The following is a 23,918-nucleotide window of genomic DNA, read 5'->3' as shown; positions in this document are numbered from 1 at the left end:
CATTATTTCACAAGTGCTTTTTCATTCCGCTCCATACACGACAATGCCATATGCTATTTATGTGAAAAAAAGTATAAAAACAAAGTCTGTTTTTTTCCCCCTTTTTGCTTTATAATCCTATATTAGTTTCCAATAATTAGCTGCTTCTTTTTATAGTGGTTATGTTAAATATGAAGTTTTTAAGTGATCTGATAATTCTGGCATAAAGATGAAGGGAAAGACAATTAAATTGCAAATAACAAAAGTTTCATGATCATGATGGCTCTTAACAGAGGAAGTGCATGCACACACACACACACTCAAACGCAAAACACTGTTTCTGGCAGCTTAGGAGGTGTAGATGTTTTCTCTATGAGAAAATAGTTACTTTTGATTTCGACTCAAGGCTTCTCAGATCTTTTACATGCACTGAAAATAGGGTGACACAATGTATGAAATGAATTAACCTACAAAGACGTCTCTATATAATTGTAACATGCAACCTAGCAGACTAATTAGCCCATGATGCCCTGAAAAGAAAACGTGACTGCTACAGAAGTAACTAAATTAGCTTGTCATAAAGCTGATCATAGTGCAGATCAACAGTGTTCAGTCCACTCCTTCCAGGTATTATGTGTGCATTATAGGGCTGCAACTAATGATTATTTTAATAGTCGACTAATCTGTAAATATTTTTTTTTCGATTAGTCCCGATTATTTCTGTCACGCCCAACATCTGTGCTTCCAGTTGACGCAGCTCTTTTTACAGGCTCCAGATTGTTTTACGCCACTCTCTTCATTTGCATCATATGAATGTCCCTCTGACTCCAAGTCATTCACAACATAATGTCCTTTAGTAAGTTAAAAGAGTGACTCTTGAACCAGTTGAATATTAGATTTAAGCTTAACAGCTTACTACTAATTTATTTAGAAACATTCAAACTTAGCTATAGTATCATATCCAAGCTATATAGAATTTGCCGCAAAAACCAAAATTATTAAAATACTTGAACATCTTAATTTTCGTAGAATTGCATTGAAATGATGATTTACATCTTGGAAATACCTGTTTTGTATGGTAAAGGGCCAGAATCTTTAAAAAAATTTCTGAATCCAAACAGTGATCCGGATCACCACCCAAACTAAATCACTTCTTCCTTTTCACATTTTCAACAACTTCTGAAAATTTCATGAAAACCTCTCCATAACTTTTTGAGTTATTTTGAACACAAACAAACAAATAAACCCCAGTAAAAACATGACCTCTTTGGCAGAGGTAACAACAGCACATCACTAAACCATGACTCTGGGGTGCTTTTGTTTCAGATGCTCATGCATGACTGTCGTGCTGCTGTGGTATGCCAACTCTGCATGGCAGACTACATATTTCACCTGTTTGACCCTTTATTTAGCGTGAAATATCCCCAAACTTTGGAAATAGGTTGCGCTGCCGTCAGTGAATTTTCATTGTGCCCTGCGATGGAGTGGCGAGCTGTCCAGGGTATACCCTGCCTTTCGCCCAAAGCCAGCTGGGATAGGCTCCAGCTTCCCTGCGACCCTAAAATCGGATGAAGCGGTTTAGAAAATGAATGAATGGATGAATTTTCATTGTCGACGCTGTCACCTTTGTTGACAAATCATTGCAGCCTTAATGTATCATCATTTTCATGATAGCTTTTATCTCTGGTTTAACATGCAAAAAGGTCTAAAAATGAAAACACCTGCTTTATTAAGTTATTACTTTTTAAATATAGACGTAGACATGAGACAATATTGCTTTGATTCTTAAAATTGGTGTCACATTTCACCTCACAACATTCATACAACACCCTTGGTGTTGAGTATCAGCAGATTTAAGCTAATTTGAATACAAACTGTCAAGGTTGTACTTCCTGAAATGTACTCAAGCTCTGAGTTATTGCAGTGCACATTTATGCATGCCTTATCCCCACACTCATGCACAGTTTTTTGTCTTGAGAAATTTTAAAGCATAGTCAAAGAGGCTGTTGTCATCAGTGTGCATGGAGGAAATCACTCAAATGCAGTGAGTTATTGGTACCATTTGCGCTGAGCATTAGTGCATGGATACAAGCTTGGATCACTGAGGTGTGCTTCAGTCTGAATTATGGTTTGAAGAGTCAGAGTGAACAGAGGACATTTCTCCGTGTCACTTCACTTAACATGTGCCCTTTCCATGCCGATGACAGGTCTCTGATTTTGACAGATTGTCTTCGGAGAAAGTCAGAGATATATCTCGTGTGCTGTTGTCCTTACCAAAGCCGAATTAAAGCCAGTTGTTACTCAGATTCAGCAGTCATAGACAGTGTGAAAGTAAGAAAGGGATATGCAGACTTGATGGGCTCAGACTTCAAATATAGATGCAAAGGGGCGATGAGATTGAAATTTTGCATAAACCCTTATTGTTGCTGCATGAATCGGGCTGTAGCAGCATTGCATACTACTTGACTATCTTGTGATGTTACTCCTGTTATGCTTTATTTGAAAGTAGTTTAATTATCATCTTCACCTCATTCTCAGTATCCAATTTACGTAACTATTGTTATCATGAAATTGCATTAGGAATATACACAGGGAGGAAAAGTGTTTGGGCTGGAGTCCTGTTCAGCTCTGGGCAGTATGTGAGGTCAGAATAGCTGCTGCTTATATGCAGATAAGGTGGCTGCGATTGGAGCAAAAATGATTGCAATTTTATGCTCATAGGCTTTTTTCTTTTCACACAGTTCACTGCAACAGAAAACAGGAACACAGAAGTACATGTTGCCAATATTAGTCCCTTCTTAGTCAGTGACTAACTTGTCAAAACAATAAAAACATTTCTGAAAGATGGTCACGACGGAATTTTAGACTTGTGAAAACAGTTTTTATGAGCAGTCATTGCAACTTTGGTTTGATTTGATGGCATTTTGTTCCTCAAAATATCCTGAGAATTGCATCAGTGATTGACTTCAAAATCTAAAAGCAACATGTATAAGTAGAATGAAATTAGAAAAACAAAATGAGTCATGAACATAACACAGAAATTATTGGCACCCTTTTGTAATAACACTGGCTAGTACCTTAATGTTACTTATGGCCATCTTCTTGCAAATGTCTCCTGATTTTTCCACTTTTTCTTCTGTGTTTGAGCTCTGTGAATTTTCCAGACTTAATTTTTTTTTCTTTTGCAATTGCAAGTTTCAGCTCCTCCTAACCGTTTTTAATGAATGCATTCCTGGACAGTTAAACAGACTTTCTATTACTTTTCAACCAATCGCCTATGTGGTTGCAGGTGTTCTTCTAGAAAGAAAGGGTCATGATCTATTCCTAATGATCTAAACTTCATTTGGCATGAACAGCCTGATGCAGTGCATTTCAGAAAAGCTTTGATTTGATTTTGTTTCACCATATGACATATCCTAGAAAGAATGTGCTATATTAAGTTTTTGCAGACATCAATCTTGCCTTTATGTGCTTACATATAGATGTCCAAAATTATCGGCATACAGATATTATTGGCTAATATCAACATTAAAATGCAATATTGGAAATCATTGGTATCAATATTTACTTATTTACTTATATTTACTTACTTATATTTACTACTTATAATGACAAAACTTTTCCACAATTTGCACAAATTATGTATCAAAATCTACAGCTTAGTCTCCTATAACACAAAATAACAAAATCTAAGAGATGTCATGTGTAGGTTTCCTGATATATTTGTTTGTTTAGCATAACTCACTCCAAAAATATTGATATCGGCTGATGTTGGTCTCGGCAATTAAGAGTTGGTCAAAATATGTATATCGGATATCAGTAAAAAAGCAAATATCGAACATCCCTAATTGCAGGGTTTCTTTTTTTTTTTGCTATGACCAAACTTTATGTAATGCATAAATAATCCACTCATCCAAAGTATTTCAGGTCATCTTGAAATTGTTCATCTTCTCTTCTGACTATAAATGGCTTAACGTGTTGAAGGACAAGGTGACATCAAGATAGATGAGATGAATTTAAAATGAGATGCATGGTTTATGAGTTGTAATCTAGTGTTGCTTGCAATCCTACCACCTGGTTGTCCGTCTCCCATGATCTGGCCCAGCGAACACGCAATATGGCTGTCTGCCTTACCACTTTCTGGCAGTCTTTAAAATTAGTTGCAACATGTGTTAAGTTTTTAAAGACTAAAATAGTAGTCAGCAGACAATGTTCAAATACTAGTAATATTCCGTAGCTGGATGTGAGCTTTAGCTATGCATTGGTACTAATTTGATGCTGAAGTGAGGATTTGCTGCAGCGGGATGTTTATCTATCAGTTTTTTTAGACACTTGTTGGTTTTATAGTCATGATTGACATCTTTCACTTCATGCGAAAAGCTTACATAGTGTAATTAAGTAAAGTTTGTTCTTAAGAACAGTGAATACTTGGTATAACAACATTGTGTTACCTCTTACTTAATTTCTTGATGACTTCTACAATGTCACCTTATTGTAATAAAATTCATTAAATTTAATCAAATAAATCCAGTCACACATAGTTCTTGAGACGGCTTTAGATTAAAATTTTAGATTCAAGTGTCAAACTGGGTAGTTTAACCTTCCCCACTGGATACATTACTCATTTGTCCATCTCAGCTTGGAAGTATCCATCAAATTTGATGAGGCCTCTCAAACACAAGATGGTAACAGATTTTCAGAGGGAAGACAGACCCTGTACTGGGAGTTTTAAGTTAATCTGTTAATCAGACTGCCATAATTATGCTAGCTGTGCAGCAGTTTTCTTTTCTCAATTTGTAAGCCTAGCTTTGCCAGCTATACCCACTCCGAAAATATTAACAGGATCATTGTGGAGCTGGCTGTAGTTGCAATATTTCCACCCCTCCTGATGGACATATTGGGTAATAAATATGAGATCCACCAGTAATGTCTTGCACAGATGATGTTATTAGACTTGCCAGGCTGAGGCATCAGCTGTGTGTATTGGACGTGTGTCAGATCAGAAACCTCCCCCCACTCCAGACTTCCCCCTGTGCTGAGACCAACTGGTCCAGGAATTGTGTGCCAGACTCGTGGAGAGTCCCAGGGACCCCTCTTTGCTCAATGTCCAAGTCTGAGGAAAAAACCCCCAAAAAAACAGAAATACTGGCATTGAAATAGACTCCCTTTCACTCATGATGCATAAGCGAAAACATCTCCTTTGGCTTGGCTAGCTTAACTGGGAAATCTGGTTTGGGATTTCAGGGGGATTGTGAAAGGGGTAGCGCGTAGGATAGAGTTTCAGAGTTTGCTTAAAAGCTAGCTCCCCGCACTCCTGATGGCCTGTTGTGCAGGTTGAATAACATTCCACTGTCGGAGTGATACAAAAATGAAATGAGGAGAATTAAAAGAGAAGGATGGACGGGTGGAAAATCCCATGCAGCTGAGCTTTTGGCACCTCACTAGAGGTGGCTGACAGGACTCCCCAGAAATGGAGTCAATATCGTTCTGTCTGAGAGAGTTTTGGATCAAAGAGGATCATCAGCAATGCAAAAAGAACTACTTTCATACTGGTGACGGTGTCAAGATGATTTGGCTCTGGTCAAAATGTTTTGACGTCAACATCGTGAGTTTAAAGCAAACATGCAGATGGAGATTACGGAATTAGTTGTCTTGCAGATTAGGTTCATTCCATTGGGATGAATGACATCAAATGTCTTAACTCTCAACTGTCAGACTTCATTTAGCGGTAGCAACAGTTGGAGTTAAATTAACAGAGGACATGTGGGATAGCATGCTATAATAAAGTACAGACCTGAGTCTGGTAAGAGTTTTATCAGCACGTTATAAAGCACATATGAGACAGAACAAGCCGGCATAATCTGCAGAATACTCCAGTCTCAAGAGGACATCGTCTAGTTGTAAAATGTTACCTAAGTGTTATTAGCATAGAATATCAGGCTACATTGTGGCTCAAAGGGGTTTAACTCGTCAGAAATGTGATCAGGGCCACACTCCATATGTGACTTCAAGGTAATTCTTTTGGTTGTCCAAGTTTTGACCTGATGACAGACAAAACATCAGAAGATCAAGAGAAATTTGTCCTGATTGGAATGATTTACTGATTGACCAACTGTAATGTAGCTGCAAAGATACGGAAAATAATACTAATCTGGGAAGAAAAGAAATGATTTGGAAAAAATATATATATAATTTCACCTCTTAAACCTTTTGGGACTATATCTTTGTCTGAAGAAAATACAAGTAAATTGTTACCAAAAACTGCATTGACACATTCAGTATTGATTAGGAAAAGGCCATGAACTGAGTCTTCTGTTGTGCTATCGACATTAACTGGAGGCAGTCTCATTAACGGGACTGTGTCTAGAGTGGGCTCAAAAATATTTCCGCATATTTTTTTGCTGCACTCTGGAAAGTCAAAAGTAATTACAGACTTCCTCATTCTCATCTGTTCTGCAAAGAGTGTTACAATTGTTTGTGATTGTGCCATGAATAGCAATACACCAGAGTGCAATTAGAACTCTGACCTGGATCAAAAATCCAGATGGTTCTAGGTAACGTCACCTAAAGTGTGTTTTTATAGGCAAAATAAGATGAACAGAAAGAGCATAATGTAAGAGGGAATTCAAGGAAACATTGGTGTATCTGTTGAGGAATCAGACAGCATGCATATAAACTTCTTCTGTCCTTTGTAGTGTATCAAAGCTCCCAACAAACACACAATATTGCATTTTCTTTGCAGGAGCTCAGTGCAAACCCTATTATCAAGCTTTGCACCACAATTGTTATGGCCTCTAGGTCCATTTATCCAAACCCCTTTTTTGAACTTATATTGAGGACCATGCTTTGTTATTCATTTATGTACTTTTTTGCTGAAGGCAACCTGTGTCAGTACGTTGGGTATGCATGTTTGTGTACGGAAGATCCAGTTAGAAAAAAAATGAGAAAACCACAATTTAAAGTTTGTTCCTGTACCTAGACATTTGCTTACTACCCCAACCATAATGTGGCCGCCTCTCCCTGAGAGATCTCATTTATTCATTCATTTTCCTCACCACTTAGTCCAATGAAGGGTCGTGGGGAAGCTGGAGCCTAACCCAGCAGGGTACACCCTGGACAGCTCACCAGTACACCGCAAGCCCCTGAGAGATCTCCTCTTTTAGATTTAGAGAGCTTGCCTGCAGAGTTCAACCCAAACACATTCTACTGCTCGGCCAAGAGATACCGAGTGAGGTCATCTGTATGTGGGTATGTGTGTGTATTCATGCGGCTCCCTCAAGAGTGTGTAAGTGCATAAAAACACAAATGTGCATACAGGTCATGGAATGTCCTCTTCTCCCTGTGGGTCCTGGAGATACTCCACCGATATGATGTGTGAAACCTCTCCCCTTCCTATGTGCACACAGGTTGCAGATAAAACGACTGCCAGATAGCATCAACAACGAGTTAGTTTGGCTCGCTTTCTGTGGGTTCCTCAGAACACTTCATTAAATCTCTTGTGTTAGCAGATTTTGTTCTTCACACAGAAGTCCTTAATGCCTTAATTAGAGTTAGTCAGCATCGAGTGAAATTAAACCAGTACATCCTAAATGGCTTTTTTTTTGTAAGTAGCACAGCGTGTGAGCTCATGCTGCTGAGTTTGTTACACAAGAACTCCATTAGTTTGAGTGAGAGTAAAGGCAATGCTCTGGCAATTTTTGTTTTCAACATGGACACGGTGATATAAAATATATGAGTAAGTGAATAGAGTGGTGTGTGCACAGGGGGGAGAAAAGGAATTAAAAGGAAGCAGAAAAAGAGAAGGAGTCCTGCAAATTCTGTAGTGATTTAGATCGTCTACTGCATTTTAACCTGGTGCCTGCTCATACTCTGGTGGCACAACCAGGCACCTCAATACCAGCTGCAATCAGTTGGACATGAAAGCTTTCGCTACGACAAGAGAGGAGAGTGTTGCTCTCTTTGTCCAGCGACATACCCTGTGAGAATGTTTGCCCAGACCAATCAGACTTTCATCAAACTCGATTTTCTACTCGTCTGAGTGAGGACTTTGAGTTCCTCCGCACTCAGCCACAGCTCTCTGCACTTCTGTCGTGCTTTACTCAGCAACCAGCACCTTTTTCCTAGAGTTTGGAAAAACTAAAAAAGGCACCATTATGGATAATTATCTTAGAGCCCAAGTTGAACTTCAGGATGGTAGAAGCTGTTGGAAGAGACCTCATTCGGACTTCTACAGATCTAGTGTAATCATCTGGAAATGATTCAAAGGATTCATAGGATTCAGTTTGCAGGGCTGACGCTCCAATGTGCTTAAGCTTTTTCAAATTTAAGCAAAAAAAGAAGTATTTTTGATTCTTCCCTTTAGTTTTGAGTCATCGAGTACACCACCAAGCATCTGCAAGTTTGCTCTTGTTCTCTAATCAATCATTCTAAAGCCAGGTCACTGAGGTCTTCACTAGAGAAACTGTCTCACATTTCAGCCTGCATTTTCTACAAAGCTACTAGACAACACAAAAAAAGGAGCCCACAAAACAATTCCCCGCAAAGACCCTTGACCTCTTCTGTCAACTGTGTTTGGACGATTATTTACCTTTAAACATTAGTTGAATAAATATGTCTGCTTCAGCAGATGGATGGATCATTGTTGACCAGAAAGAACAAGTCTGGAGAAGTTGGAGTGTTGACTTTGGTTTTCCTTGCATTCCTCACATATTTGATGGTGTCTTCCACTATTTTATGTTGATCTGCCACATTTTAAAGACTATTTTGACGGAGTGTTTTCAGTGGAGATTTTTTCACCCTCATTTAGGTCAAAGCAGCATTAAAATAAGCTTGTGAATGTAGAGCAACACTCAAAATGATCAATGAATGACTACTGTCATTTAAGGTTATCATCTTAAATTTCAGAGATAAACAAGGCAAATAGGGGATGGTTTGGTCAATAACACACATTGTTTTATTGAATTTTAGTCCACACTTTCAGATGGATGTTTGCACTCAAACATTGCACTTAAACATTGCTAAAGCCAGAAAGAAATGGGAGGACAGGTTCTTTGAAAAGATTTCTTTTGACTGAAAGGTCAACATTGGAGCCTTAGTGAAAAGGCCCTAAAGTGTCTGCAGTGGTGCAATCGATGTTCTCCTTGCATGCTAAGAGTCTGAATAAAGTTATGTTTAGAAATCTACACATGACATGTAAAATGCTTTGAGTGAAACTTGTCAAAAGACATGCAAACTAAAGTAGCTTACCACATGTTTATGTTTTATTATAGAAGAACTGCATTTATTTTATTTTGTACAAATAAAAAACGTTAGCATTCAATGAAATACATTTCAGTCTTTAACACATTAAAGCATCTTTGGTGGTCTTTGCTGCCACATATCTACTTGGTGTGCTATGATTAATAATTTATTATGGCTAATTTTAGCTAAAGACACAAAATTGCTCAAAGAAATCATTAAATATCTGTTCACTTTTATGTTTTACGTTTCTTTTAAAGGTGTCACAAGATCTTTTAGCTTTTTTGCACAAGTTTCATTCACAATAAATGGGTCAACTTCCAAACAGTATTGAATGATCCATACTGCCACTGCAGCTCCATTTCTGCTTTTCTAATTTGAACTACATGTTTTGATTGTACATTTAAATTTCTTTGATGGACCTGTGCATATAAAAACATATGCTTTCTGTTCTGACCTCTAGCTCTTTTTGTTTCTTTCCATCTCCCCTCTCCCTCCCCTTCCTCTTCTGCTCTGCATCTAATTGAGCTGTGAGTGGATTCCAGGTGGTACCAATTTGAATTCCCTGTGGTCATGACCACTGTGGTTGCTTGTGACACAGTCATACTTCTCATTTCCAGACCATTTACACCATACTCTTGCCACTCATGCTACGATCATTATGCCACCAAGGCGCACCACTGCAATTTCTGGTCAACAACACGAACATAGACATGCAGGACCAGATGGAAGACAGAATTAATATTGTAATCAAGGCTGTATTGAGTGCATGCAGCACGGTACATAATGTAGTTGTTGAAAATGTGCATCACATTTGCCTAGTCGTGGATGCTGTGCAATTCATGTTTCAAGATTTCATTATATTCTATGCACTTGGCTCAGCATCAGATAATGATATTGAAATGCATGCACCATTGGGATCTGTGTTATTGACATTGGAATTTGCTGTACCCCCTGATTCAGAGGCTGAGCTGAAATTGCCATTGTTGTCTGTGTGCGTCTGTGGATGTCTCTCTGTGTGTGCAGGTTTCTCAAATCTGGCAGCAAATGAAGTGTCTATTGGAAAATTATGCAAATGCAGTTAGTGGAGATACAAAATGCAAGGAAAGGGAGATCTGCAAAAGTCAAATACGAAAATAAATTGGGAATTTTCTCAACAGATGCCCTCCAAACATGGATTCAAATGAGTTTAGGCGAGGCTGGAAAATGACACCAGTAATTAGAAAGAATAGCTTGGTTTAGCTTTACTTCACACATGGAAGGGTGTGGCTTGTGGCTTGTATTGTATTCCTTTGGAAACATAATGGCTCATGCTTTATGTGGTTTGCAGCTGTCCTTCACTCATCACATTCTGAAAACCTTAGTGCATTGCATCTATACTGGCCAACGTAATGAGTTTGCTATGATATGATGATGATGTGGCTCAGAAAACATCCGAAGACCAGGGTGCCATCAGCTACGAAAGAAGGTCGCAGCTTTTACCACACAACAATTTACCTTTAACCTCGCCAGTGTTGAACCTGAAAACACACAGTCAGCATTTATGGCATCATATTGATGCTGCTGTCTAGGAGTAAATTCATATGTGTGTGAATGAAGTTTAACTTTAAGGGCAACATCTTCTGAATTCATGTAACCAGTCTGTTTCATTATAAAAATGATTTTTTTTTTCAACACATGGTATCAGTTCTCATCTCCTGGTTCTTTAGGTCCTATCCAAAACCAATCCCGGCAACCTGATGATTTACAGTCTTTGGGGGCACAGCATGCCGTTTGCTCCTGGCAGGTGATTGATGACCAACAATGTCGTGGTGACTTACCTACTTGAGCCAATATAACAGCAGCCCATGAAAGTTTTTGACCAGATCCAATCCAGTTGTGATCAATGAGATGTGTCCATGTGTCCTGCATTGCGTTACATCCTCATTCCTGCCATTTAGCCACCTTTTATTCTTTCATTCTTCATCCCTTTTACATTCATCCACAATTCTTGATGGTCCATTCCTCTCCCTTTCCTGACCTGCCTACCCCGCCTCTTCCTTTCCCAGTTCTTTTGACTGAGATCCATTTGTGCTGCATTAGGCAAGATATACCGAGCGAGAGAAGGAGAGGGAAGATAGAAAGGAGGAAGACGTGGAAAATGGATAGTGTCTGAGCTTTGCATCATAATGGATAACTGTCTAAGGGCAGATTTGCACTGGCTTTAAACGACGCATCCATCTGCATTCATTCACCCACTTGCATGTGTGCTCAGGCCTGCGTGCTCTAATTTCCGTGCAATGTGGGAATGCAACCCATCTCTATTGTGTTTGTGTGTGTGCGGTTAAATATTTGTAATGGTAATTGGTTTTTATTTGTTTTGCATCTAGGTTTCTTATTGTGTGTGCAAGTAATTTTCTTTAATGGATTGTGCCTCTATTGTCTCGTAGTTAGGAAGTGTTGCAGGCGTCAGGAGGGGTTACACTGCCTTTGTGTGCATGGTGTGTGTGTGTACAGACCTATTATTTAACCAAACCCATCAGTCACACTCAACAAGCCTATCATATTGAACCATTTGGAGACTGTGCAGGCTAAAGTTAGCACTATTATCTGCCTGTCACTGGCTAGCTGTGTTGAGGTCCCTGGTGGAAAACCAATTGTATGACTGAATGCCTTGCTGCTCACACTGTCAAGCTCCCAGGATGTGCACTGTCTTTAAAAGAGCACTCTCCATTTACCTACAGTTTTTCCACTCATTTCAACTTAAATTAGAAAAGCATGATGGATTTAAACGCTCAGTACTGTAAGACAGCCTACTTAATGTTTAAGCCATCAGCCAGGTTTGGAGACCCAACCTAGAGGGGGGGGAAATTGTGTTTAACTCTTGACAGACAGGATCGTCTGAGTTTTAATCATCTCAGCTCATCTCTTAAGATTTCTGATAGAGTGCTCATCAATCATCTTGTATGCAGACAGTGTGCTCGGATTAATATTCATTTTATATGAGGCGCTTCATTTGCATGAACACACTGTCTATCTCATAAAAATTACCAGGCCCTCCCTGCTGGTGTGATAAGCATCTGGACATGAAACAGTTGAAAATCTGAGGCACGGCACTTAACCCGGCAACACGATCCCACTTCATTACATGGTGTTACGTGGGAGGGCTTCAAGCAGGCATGACTGGTAACATCATACTTAGTTTGCCCCCCCCCCCAAATCTGATAACACTGAGGATCGAGTTTCACTTTGTTGCGGCAGCATTGTAAAGAACGCCTCTGGATTAATGAAAATCATCTTTGGTTTCCTCAGGTCAGGAAATGACAGATGGAGGAAATGCCTGTGGGTGGTGATGTGCATCAGTGTGATGCCTGCCTCACCCTTCATAATACATAGATGCGAGGAGGGGGGGGGGGGGGGGGGGGGGGGGTGTGATGAGTGTGAATAAATCCATATCTAACTTGAGAAATTTTTAAAATGGAACGCATGGTGTGAATGACATTAGATACTTTTTCACTTGATTAGATCTGTCTAGATTTACAAATCTTATGCGCTGAATCGCTTGGCTTTGATCAAAGTTAATGAATTTATCTGTTGTTTGACATTTCACGAGTCAAACAAGCCTTTATTAAAGATGATAACTGTCACACTGGTCAGTGATAAGAAGAAATAGTTGTAGCTGTGTGTCACTACAGTAAGATGACATTTTTGCCCTCTATCTGTACTGTGTCTGGAAAAAGCTGACAATATAATTATCTTTCTGTAAGTGTGGAGATAGAAATTTGGCACTCGTTTCCTGGTTTATCTCCTTGAAATTTGTTGTATTGTCAATTATGCTAGAAATGAGAGTGTAGCTGTGCTTTATGACAGTTCTGAACCAACAGGAGTTTTGCATTGGTGTTTAATCCTTCGTTTTTAACCCTTTCCTTATTAAAGAGAAGAAAACTATGGGAAATGTTTGTTTGACATGTTTTAATTTAAGGTAGGAAGATTTGAAAATGTTTTTGCTGAATGTATAATTACTTTTTTCACTTTTTTTTATGTTATCACAGTCTGAAGCACATATCTATTAATTTTCAGTATGTTATTCTGTCAAGTGGAAAACTTAACATCTGTCACATCAACGGCATGTCAACTGCTATGTGTGTCTGTTTCCATATTACTGCAGAACAATCTTTGGCAAATTGATCACCCATTTGGTTTTGCTGAAATTCTCAGTTTTCCTCTAAAAGCTCAGTTTTCAGGTCCTGTTTCCAGGAATTCAGCCACTCCTGCAAGTTTTCAGATGAGTAGTGTCAAAAAAATGATAAAACACTAAACTCCTACTCTTTCTCAGCTTGTCTTTCTTCAACATTTTTGTCAAAGATGAATAAGGTCGGTGAGGACATTGTTCTTGTTTGATCTGATCACATTTCTGAGATGAATTATTTAAAACAGTGGTTTTGATTGAGATTAAATTTAATCCTCATCTTATCAAAGGACCTTGTGGTATTTAAGTGAGGAAAAAAATAAGTCTTGGATCTTTGAAATTCCTTTTAAATCCCATAATTTAAATGCAGTATCTGCTGTCCTTTGAGCGAAGAAGTTACTACTGCTCTTTGGGCTAAATTGTGATAACAAGTGGATCTTTTAAGGCATCACCCCATATCCTTATCACGTCTCTTTTTTCTGTCATTTTTAGGAGAGTCTAAATATATAACTAGAGGAAACTTTACATGTAAATTGTGTTATGTATTGGGAATTCTATTATCACAACCATAAAAAAGTGGAAGATATGGTCTCAGGCATGTTTATTTTAGAATGAACAAACAGCATAGTCATGAGAAAATGGGCTTTACCAAAAGGGTTGAGAAAACATTTACATCGGGAAACTTTTTGTTCTAAACCCTGTCGACACCATTTACTAAATCTGTAATGCTGTTTTTCATTTTCATGCAGTTACCCATCCATATCATCAACGCACAGTCTCTCCTGATAGCGCACTGACTGAAAGCATAAAAAGCTTCCAGGTTAGGGAATTATATTTTACATTTGAATTCAAACACTCAAAAACAGATCCCAGTAGATATATAAAGGATTTATTATGATGCAGTTTAACTTTAAAATATTCTCTGATGTGTTTAGAATGGATTTCCTTATTCTCTGAGCCAAAGCAAGGTCTACCGATGCTGTGTAGCAGTCACAATGTAAACAACTAGTTGTGTATTTAAATATGTAAAGTGTACGTAAAAAGGATGTAAAACAACCAGTAAAGTGTATTTGACTCCTGGCTATCTGTCTAGCATGTAGGATTCAGAGACACAGACCAGCACAGAGCTTGGGGCAATTTATGCCGACCATGGCACGCTTTGCTGATTCCATGAGAAAAATTACAATATACCGGTTAGATCTGTGTGGCAGCATTAGATTATGATATATTAAAGCATTAGATTTTCTGCTTTATGTTGTGTGAATGAAAGTTTCCTCATTTGCCTTCATGGTGTTGTTTTTGTCATGTTTAGTCATCATAGTGAAAGCTCACACAACATGCCTACTTTAAACAAAACACACCTAATTGTCACCTAGGTTATTAACTTGGAGGATACAGGATGTTTTTAGTAGTAAATCAGCCAAGAAAAACTTTTTCTTTAGTAGCTTGAAAACTGAAATCTCACATTCACAAAAACAACCCACAACACTTTTGTCAGAAATGTGTTTTTGACATTTTCAGTGTTGCATTTAATGAATCGGTGTTTGAATTCTGTAAAACTTGCACCGCTTTGTGTATATTTTGTTTGACTTTCTCATAATCCCATTTCAGTACGACATTCAGCTCTGGATCTAGATCCTGTTAATAAGCACCCTCTCCCTTTACACTCATTCCCTCCCATTTGCTTTTGCCTCCCAGTCACATGATTGCAGTGAAACAACATATTATCCCTCCATCAAGCTCTGTTCTCACTGCCTATATCACCCAGCTCTGTTAGATAGAGAAAAATCTGTTAATTAGAACTGTCATGTTACATCTGGGCCCTTTTGGCACATTAGAATAAGAAAAACAACACTACTGATTAGAAAAAGTTGTTCTTGAGAAACAGCGAGACAGTAATGAAGAAGTCTCCTTGATGTGTCTGAGAAGAGACGCTGCAGTTGTTGCGAGGTCTGCTGAATGTTGGCCAGCTTATCTAAGAGAGTTATCCTAAATCCCCCTCAGAACAAGTACCCTTGAAACGTCAGCACCATAATGTATCCTACGGCTCCTTCTGGAATACAAGAAGAGTTGGCAACCCTGGACTACCGCTCTGCTTTTTCTACCCCTCCCCCAATTTTTCTTATTGAATTGTGTCCAAGCCTTTCTCATAAATATGTATTTTATGATGGTTTTCTGCTGGCTGTTGATCATGGTTTCCCTTGCAGAGCCTGCACACTTCTTTGCAGGGGGAGGAGAGCAAATTAACGACTGTGATAGTGTTTGCCACTTTATGTGATCATTTCTTAAGTAAGCACCTGTGTGCAAGGAGTTGCTGCTTGATCAGTTGTGCATTGAGACACACAGGTACATGCACACACAAGTTCTTCGACTAAAACAACTTGTATCTCCAGTGGCCCCCCGAGGCAGTTTGAGTGAAAGGAAGAAAGAAAGGAAAGAACCTTGATATTTGGTAATGTTTGCAATTTTATATATTTCAGCCAATACTGTCTAAGATTTCTGCTTCTGTTTATAAAATGATCTTTCATCCAAAATACAGCTCGATGAGTGTTTTTTTTTTAACCTAATTATTCCTACGTATGTTCTTTAAAAAAGGGGATCCCACCATACAGATCATATATATGTATGTCTATATATGTGTGTGTGTGTGTATGTATATATATATATATATATATATATATATATATATATATATATATATATATATATATATATATATATATATATATACACACACACATATATACATACTTGTATAGAGCGAGAGAGAGAGAGAGAGAGAGAGAGAGATACTGTATATATATAGCTATATAAATAGATATATGTGTGTGTGTGTATATATATATATATATATATATATATATATATATATATATATACACACACACATATATATATATGTGTGTATATATATATATCCACATATATATATATATATATATATATATATATATATATATATATATATATATATATATATATATATATATATAAATATACACACACACATATATATATATATATATATATATATATATATATATATATATATATATATATATATATATATATATATATATATATATATATATATATATATATATATGTGGATATATATATATATATACACACACATATATATATATATATATATATATATATATATATATATGTGTGTGTGTATATATATATATATATATATATATATATATATATATATATATAATATAAATTTGTTTACTTATAAAAAAATTTGATCAAATGTGCTCTTCCACGTTGCTATTGTCCTGCAAGTCAGTGACGTTACAAGCTGATTTAGATGAGTTGATCAAGCTCTGGTTTTGTTTGCTCGAGGACATCTGCCAGAACCTCACTTGATGAGGAGATTGACTTTTAACCCCCTAATATTGTCCAAACCCTCCTCTCATGCAGTGGATCAGCATTCTGCGCTTCTGTTATGTCCATTAATTTATACCCGTAAAAAAAAGCAGAAATCTGATTACTCTAATCTTGGATTTTTTGAATTAGGTTTTAGAGCTAGCAAATTACAACACAGACATTGACACACTGCAAGAAAAAAAAGGACAGAATTGTGATGGATGGTCAGGAGATCTAATAAAAGGCAAAAAGTGCATTTAGCATGAACTGTTCTCCTACCTTGAGATTTTGGATGTCATTCAGATTTCCAAGTGAACTGTCTGTTGATGCATGGCCTGCTTTTTTTTTTTTTTACATGTGGCTACCAGAATCTCTGTCATACCGCGAAGAAATAGGCTTTGTGCAATATTAAATGCAGTATGGGTTTCATAATGTGCAGTGAAAATGTTTTTTTGCACAATATGACAGCTCTGTGCGTATGCTTCGGTTTGTATAATTTTGTAGAGATTTTCTGTGTGCAGCAGATCATGCCTGATAGTGGATAATAGAAGGTTTTGGGTAGTCTGATCATTAAAGCTGACTTAACCTTAATATCATGATATGAGCTTTACAGGGATAATCCTTGAGTCTCATCAGTACATATAATGCTGCTGCTGCTGCTGTAGGAAAAAAAAAAACAGTCTATGCATGTGTATACATCTAATATTTGCATATATCACACATTTTTGAGGCAGCGTTAGTGATTTTTTTTCCTGCATCACCTTTTGAATATTGATGCAGCCCAAGTGTTAAAGCTAACACCGAACAAATCGCATGCAATGTTTGCAGTTCATTTTTTACATGATTATTAACTAGCATTAGCTTAGTGATGATTTTATCCATGCAGCAGGTGTTTGGTTGCACTCTCGTGAGCTCGGATGAGGGTCACGGGTAGCATTAAAATGAGCTAAATATAAATTTAAGAGGGGTTGCGCAAAGACATTCAAATGGTACAAAGGGAAAAAAAGTCCAGCTTTTATTATGTCGATTACCGTCAGACCTTGCAAGAATACACACAGGATTTAAAACACATTTGCACACACATAGACACGTGCAGTATATACTCCCTATGCACGCATAGTTGTCCTCCAAAAGCCCCAAGCAGTGTGTGCTTCATCGCTCTCCCCTTGTTTCTCTGTGGGAGTGATTTGTCGGTAAGGTGGGGGAGTTAACACTTCAATGAGCAAACAACAACAGACTGCACCAAAATACATTTCGTGGTTCGCACCGTCTTAGTGTTTGGTTGATCACACCCGGTATGAGTTCGGCTGACTGGAGATTGGAACTTGCACTGTGCCACTCGATGACAACTCGAATCCCACAGGGCCGTAAGGACTGTACATACAGATGATAAAGCCATGGTGCATCCATCTGCTGTTTTTCTTACTGGAAAAGACAACACTGCCATTGTTCCTGTAAAAGAATGAATCACCGACAAGGCTTGCAACTCACGCCAACCCAGAAGCCATTCACTTTCTCTTTGGCTAACATGTTTATTCTACTTTTTGTGACAGATTTTGGAAGGCATCTGGGATCAGAGCAGCAGGCTTTGCGGTCTTGGGGGAAGAGTGGCGCAGTGGAGGGAAGTGTGCCATAAAGGAAGCACCCAATCAGGGCGTTTGCCAGCAAAAGACTTAGCACTGAGCTCATCTGGGACCTTCAGCAGCGGGCGGTGAGAGAAAGAGGCCATGTGGACCGCACGCCTGCTAGTCCTCGCCAGCCTCTTTGCACCAGCCGCATTGGGTGAGTCTGGCTCATATGATCAAGTGTTTGTTTTTTTGTCTTCATTTGGACATAAAAGTCTATAACTACATTTTATGATTATGTTTTAAAAACTATGTAAATTTTCTTGCTTAAATTCTAGATTCTATCAGCCAGCTGTGATTAAAATCTCCATCATTAGCTATTCTTTAACTTCCTGAGCTCTCTTACTCTTCTCACTCCTTTTGTTAGTTTGCTTTCTTTGTTTTATTCTCTTAATTTCCAGCATTTTTAAAAATCTGTTTTCTTCCTGCCCATCTGCTGTGCTCCCCAGGCAAAGGAAATTAACAGACATGACTTTAAAAGACACATGAACTACTATGACTTAGTGGTTTATGTTAAGCATTGTGAAACCTGCCGCAGGAGAGACTTTGCAAATAAAAAATTAAAAAAAAACTGCGTTTCGTTTTATAATTTTGAATTTGAAGATTAACTGGGAAGGTCTCTTATTTCCCACAGCTCTGTAAATAGTAACCACAGTAGTTTTTAAGTGCTTCTTTTTTTTCTTCGGTTTGGATTTTTTTTTTTTTCCTTTTCAGGGAGAAGTAAATGAAGTAATGAAGTAAATGAAGTCATTTAAATTCAGATTAAAAGAAGTCAATGGTGTTGGTCTGAGGGTTTTTGGGTGAAGGTTTAGATGTGGGGAGTGCTGGGACTGGGGCAATGGCCCATAAAAATGTTAATTCGATATGGCTAAAACCATTAATGGGAGATTTCAAGCTAATTGAATTGTTTTTATGCTGTGATCTCTGCAGTGTGGCAGCGAGTGGGTTTACCAACCACTACTAATTTTAGTGCACATTTCTGCCGTCTTTCCTTTTTTTTTCCATTGGCGATGTCCATAGGAAGAGGTCATAGAAAAGAACAGTGCTATTCTTCGATCTTTAGGGATTGCTATTGATTACAAGTGGAAACATTGGTCAGGTTTTAGTACAGGCTTCTGAATCAGTGGGACACTTGCATTTTTAAAGTCGGTGTGAAATCAGTGCTCTTCTTTCAAAGAACTCTGAATTCATTAAGCTGGCATGAACCCACTACAGTCAGTAATGTGGGAAGAGCTGTGCTGTCTGTGAGTAAGTGCTGTTGATGACTGCAGTTACTGAAAAGTCTAGTGGGAAACAATGTTTCTGTTGGTAAACTACACTAACTAGCTTTCATTTTTCTATTTAAGCAGAGCCTCACTCTCTGGGCACTGACTACCTTGGTAAGCTTACTCAGCCTTCAGAGCTGACCCCTCGACTATTACGGTTACTACTACAACTACCCACTAAAAATAACAGGTTTAAGCAAAGACTTGAAACATTTAGAGGCAGGCCGTTTTGGTTCTTTGCATAAATAAGCGTGCAACTCTGGTTCTCGAGGGCTGCAGTCCTGGAAGTGTTGGGAGTTTCCCTGCTGCAACACACCTGATTCTAAACAATGGATCATCAGCAGAATTTTGCAGATTTTGATGTTAAGCTGGTTACAGTTGTGCTCATATGTATTCATACCCTTTCATTAAAGAAAAGGCTGAATTTACAACAGTCACTCAAATAACTGGAGACTTAAAAAAAGGAACAATACCTAAAAACTTGAAAAAATATAATTTAGTAGTATGAGACACAGTTTTTTCATTTAATTGTGTTGAAGAAAGAAAAAAAAAAAACAACAACAAACAAACAAATTGGTCCTGGACAAATTAGAGCACTTTTCTGTTGAAAAATGGGACAAAATACCTGTCAACAGGTGCAGAAGTCTGACTGAGAGGATCAGAAAACACCTGACTGTAGCGGAAACATTAAAGGATTGTTCAACAAAAAATTAGTTTATGAGTAATGTAATTATCTTATTTGTTTGCTTTTAAAAAAAAATTTCTATTGAACCAGAATTAGAAAATAATGTAATGATTTTCATCAAATTTTTATTTATCATTACTTCAGTCAATTTCAGCTTATTTTACAAGAAACAGTTATTTTCCTTCTTTAATGTAAGGGTATGAATAAATATAAGTACAACTGTACATGTCTGCTAATTAATGCATGTCAGGTGTGTCGGAAACTTGCAGGACTGCTTCTATTGAGGACCAGAGTTTACACCCTTGTTATACATGGCTTAAAAGATGGACAAATGATATGTTTAAAGCATTTATTGTGTACCTGAGAGATCCCTAAATGTTTTTCGTATGGTTTCATCAAAAACAGGTGCCAGGTAGCACTCCAGGCCCCAGTGCTGCAGTGCTGGCTAAGGTATAAGAAGATCATGATTGTTTTATGGTCCAGAACATCTTTTCTTCTTCTTTTTTTTCCTGCATGTATTAAATGTTAACTGGTTTCTTACAAATGTCTTTGAAGTTTTGCACAATGACTCCTTAAGTTGAGTCAAGTTTGTTGGAGCAGGGTTACATTGTAAACCTGCAGAACTGTGACCCTTAGAGGACTAAATTGAGATATCCCGCCAAATAACTTACTTTATGCTGATGTCGAAATTAAAATAGATTTTTTGACACTGGAGTTTTGAGAAAAAATGACAATACTTTTTTTTTTTTGCAAGTATGGTGTCCTGCCAGCAGCTTTCTATAAATCACTTGTAATGTTGTTCTAATAGGAAAATTGGGAGTTCCGAGTACTTATTTACTTATCCTTTTATTCATTTATTTGTTGTTTGTTGTTACTAGCAGCAAACTTTTTTATGCTATTATTTTTGTTTCTTGTTGTAATGCTGGTTTGAGTAATCATTACACTTGTCACGAAAAACAAAATTTTAGTTGTAGAAACTTTTGACAATTTTCTTCAGATGATAAATTCTAATCAAAATGTATTCAAAATGCAAAAATAACCTTTTTGATATCATTGCATTATTTTTGATCTCTAACATTTAAGAATCATGCAAACATCAACCTGGAACAAAAAAAAAAGTGTTTTTCTAAAATGAAAGATTGCTTAAATTCAGGCACTTACATTTAAAGGCAACCATATCGAACACGTAGCCTGCATATGGTCAGAGTTACAGTTCCTTTGGTCTTTTATTCAATCAGTATTTGTAATAAAACATAACTAGTCTTCAAGCACATAAGCATCTCCGTCTAAATCAGCTTGTTACTCCAATGTCAGAGATTATTTTAAGATGCAGTGTACACATTTGAGTAGAGGAATGCATTATCCACCAACACTGTCTGAACAGAAGCATTCAACCGTTTCTTTATTAAAAGAATGCATATTGATGTTAAAATTGGCTCGTCATACTAACCACTGCGAGATAAGAAGTCTCAGCCAATCAGAAAGCATCTCAAGCATCTGAAAACAGGTGACACAGGTCAGCTGTTCATATCCTGTGGTATCCAGTTGATTTAAAGCCAAAACAGCTTTAATGCCTCATTACTTATTGCATACACAACAATTATCTGTACTACTTGTATTTTCTTACCTTTCAAACTGTCTTAAGTTTATACAAGTAAGAAACAAGAAGGCGGTGATGTGGAAAGGTCCATCTAAAAGGCTGTTTGACCCATGTAGAAAATGGTCATTCGTAAGGCATAACAAACAAATTGCGACATGTGATATCATGTCAAAATCCTTGGAATTAATCACTCTGCTTTCCTGATTATTCACCACTCATTTGTCCCATGGGAGCTGGAGACATCAAGCTCACAAACCACTAACTTGCTATGGTTCCAGGGATGTAATTAATGCCTTAAAGAAACCACATCTGAGCCTTTTGGACCAGATTAAGCAGTTGACACATTGTAAATAATTTGACATCTTCATTAAGAAAAGCGATTTAACACCCAATCCACTCCTGACGATATAAACAGGAAGGCCAGATGTTCCCAGGGAAGTGTTTTGCAGCTGGTGAAGCTTTAGTGGGAGTATTCACCGCAATGTCATTGTGCATGATTTACCCAGAGAGACTTAGAAATTTGCACTCTTGGGGTATGCTGGCCTACTTTGTTATCTATAGTTCCTTTTGTCTGTATACCATCAGGCTCAGGCATTCACACATATAAGACAATGGGTGTCAGACACAGAAACGGGTCTTTCACACACACACACACACGCCAAGCTTCACTTTTACTAATCATAACACACATAAAGAAAAGTGCACACATATGCACATACCATTTGAGCTAAAATGTTGCAGCTGAAGCTGAACAGCATTCTTTATTTATATGTCAGCAAACACACAATCCTTTGACACAAAACAAGGAATGCTTCTGGACACATGTCACAGCAGCAGAATAAGAAACAGTCAAAGAATGCAGCTTAAGGAGCGATAAGGATTTGTGTGGCTGTGTGTGGGTAGTTATCTTTGCGTTAGTTTACCCGCGCTTGTGTGTGTGTGTGTGTGCGCCGCTACATTGTCTTGCAAGATTAATAAAAAAGTTCTGACGCGTCACTGAGTCGAAAAACAAGTAAAACGCATCTTTGTCATTGTTTTGGGAATGGAGAACAACAAAAGCAATGCCCCAAACGCTCTGGTCATGCCTGAGCAGCACATTAATCATGTGCTTCTGTGCATGCAAAATGCTCCAGGAAGGATTTTATATTTATTCCACTTAATACTACCCCACAGAATCAGAGATGTGGCCGCTATAATGGATGGCAGCTCAGAAAGGGAACCAAGAGACAAAAGCGTGAAGTCTGATAGTCTGATGTGCATTTTTCATGGTCAGATACAAGTGCATATATCAAGTCTGGAAGCAGGTATCATCCAGCGTGTGTGTATGTGTGTGTGTGTGTGTGTGTGTGTGTGTGTGTGGTGGTGGTGGTGGTGGTGGGGGGGGGGGGGGGGGGGGGATGGATGGATGAAACAGAGAAACAGATGTGTGCGTGACACATCTGTTCCGCATATAGAGCATCAATATGTTTTTTGCTGCCTACAGAACAAAGTCAGGTGACTGGCAGCTCTATAAGAGAGGCGAAGAAAGACAGACAGAGGAAAAAATAGACACAACGTCCATCTTGGCTTTGGATTCTTTTGCTAGCTGAATCCAAGCCAGCACGCACCTTGCCGACACTCTGTCTTGTTCACGCTAAAGCATGAGCACAAATACACCAAGGTTAGCTGTATGTAACTAAACAACAGCATTAAACTCGAAAGTCAGTCTCGCTGTTCCTGCACCCACTAAATTACTCTCCTTGTGGCAGGGCACAGACTTCATCTGCCAAGGCATCCCTGGATTTACCTAATTTGCTTAATGAATTAAACAAATGATTTATTCAGGCTCATATTTCAAAGCTGCAGAAAGTTCCTCTACCGAGGCATGCGTTGTTGTGTTGTGACTGCGAATCCGTCTTGAAGTGTTTCAGATAAGTGAGCTTTGGAGTGGGTGGATGTCAATCATTCATTTGCAACAATGTAATGTACAGGCACATACAGC

Source organism: Telmatherina bonti (assembly GCF_933228915.1).
Source record: "Telmatherina bonti genome assembly, chromosome: 18".
Classification (NCBI taxonomy): Eukaryota; Metazoa; Chordata; class Actinopteri; order Atheriniformes; family Telmatherinidae; genus Telmatherina; species Telmatherina bonti.
The sequence above is the reverse complement of the archived record's forward strand: the minus strand, read 5'-3'. Positions refer to the sequence as shown.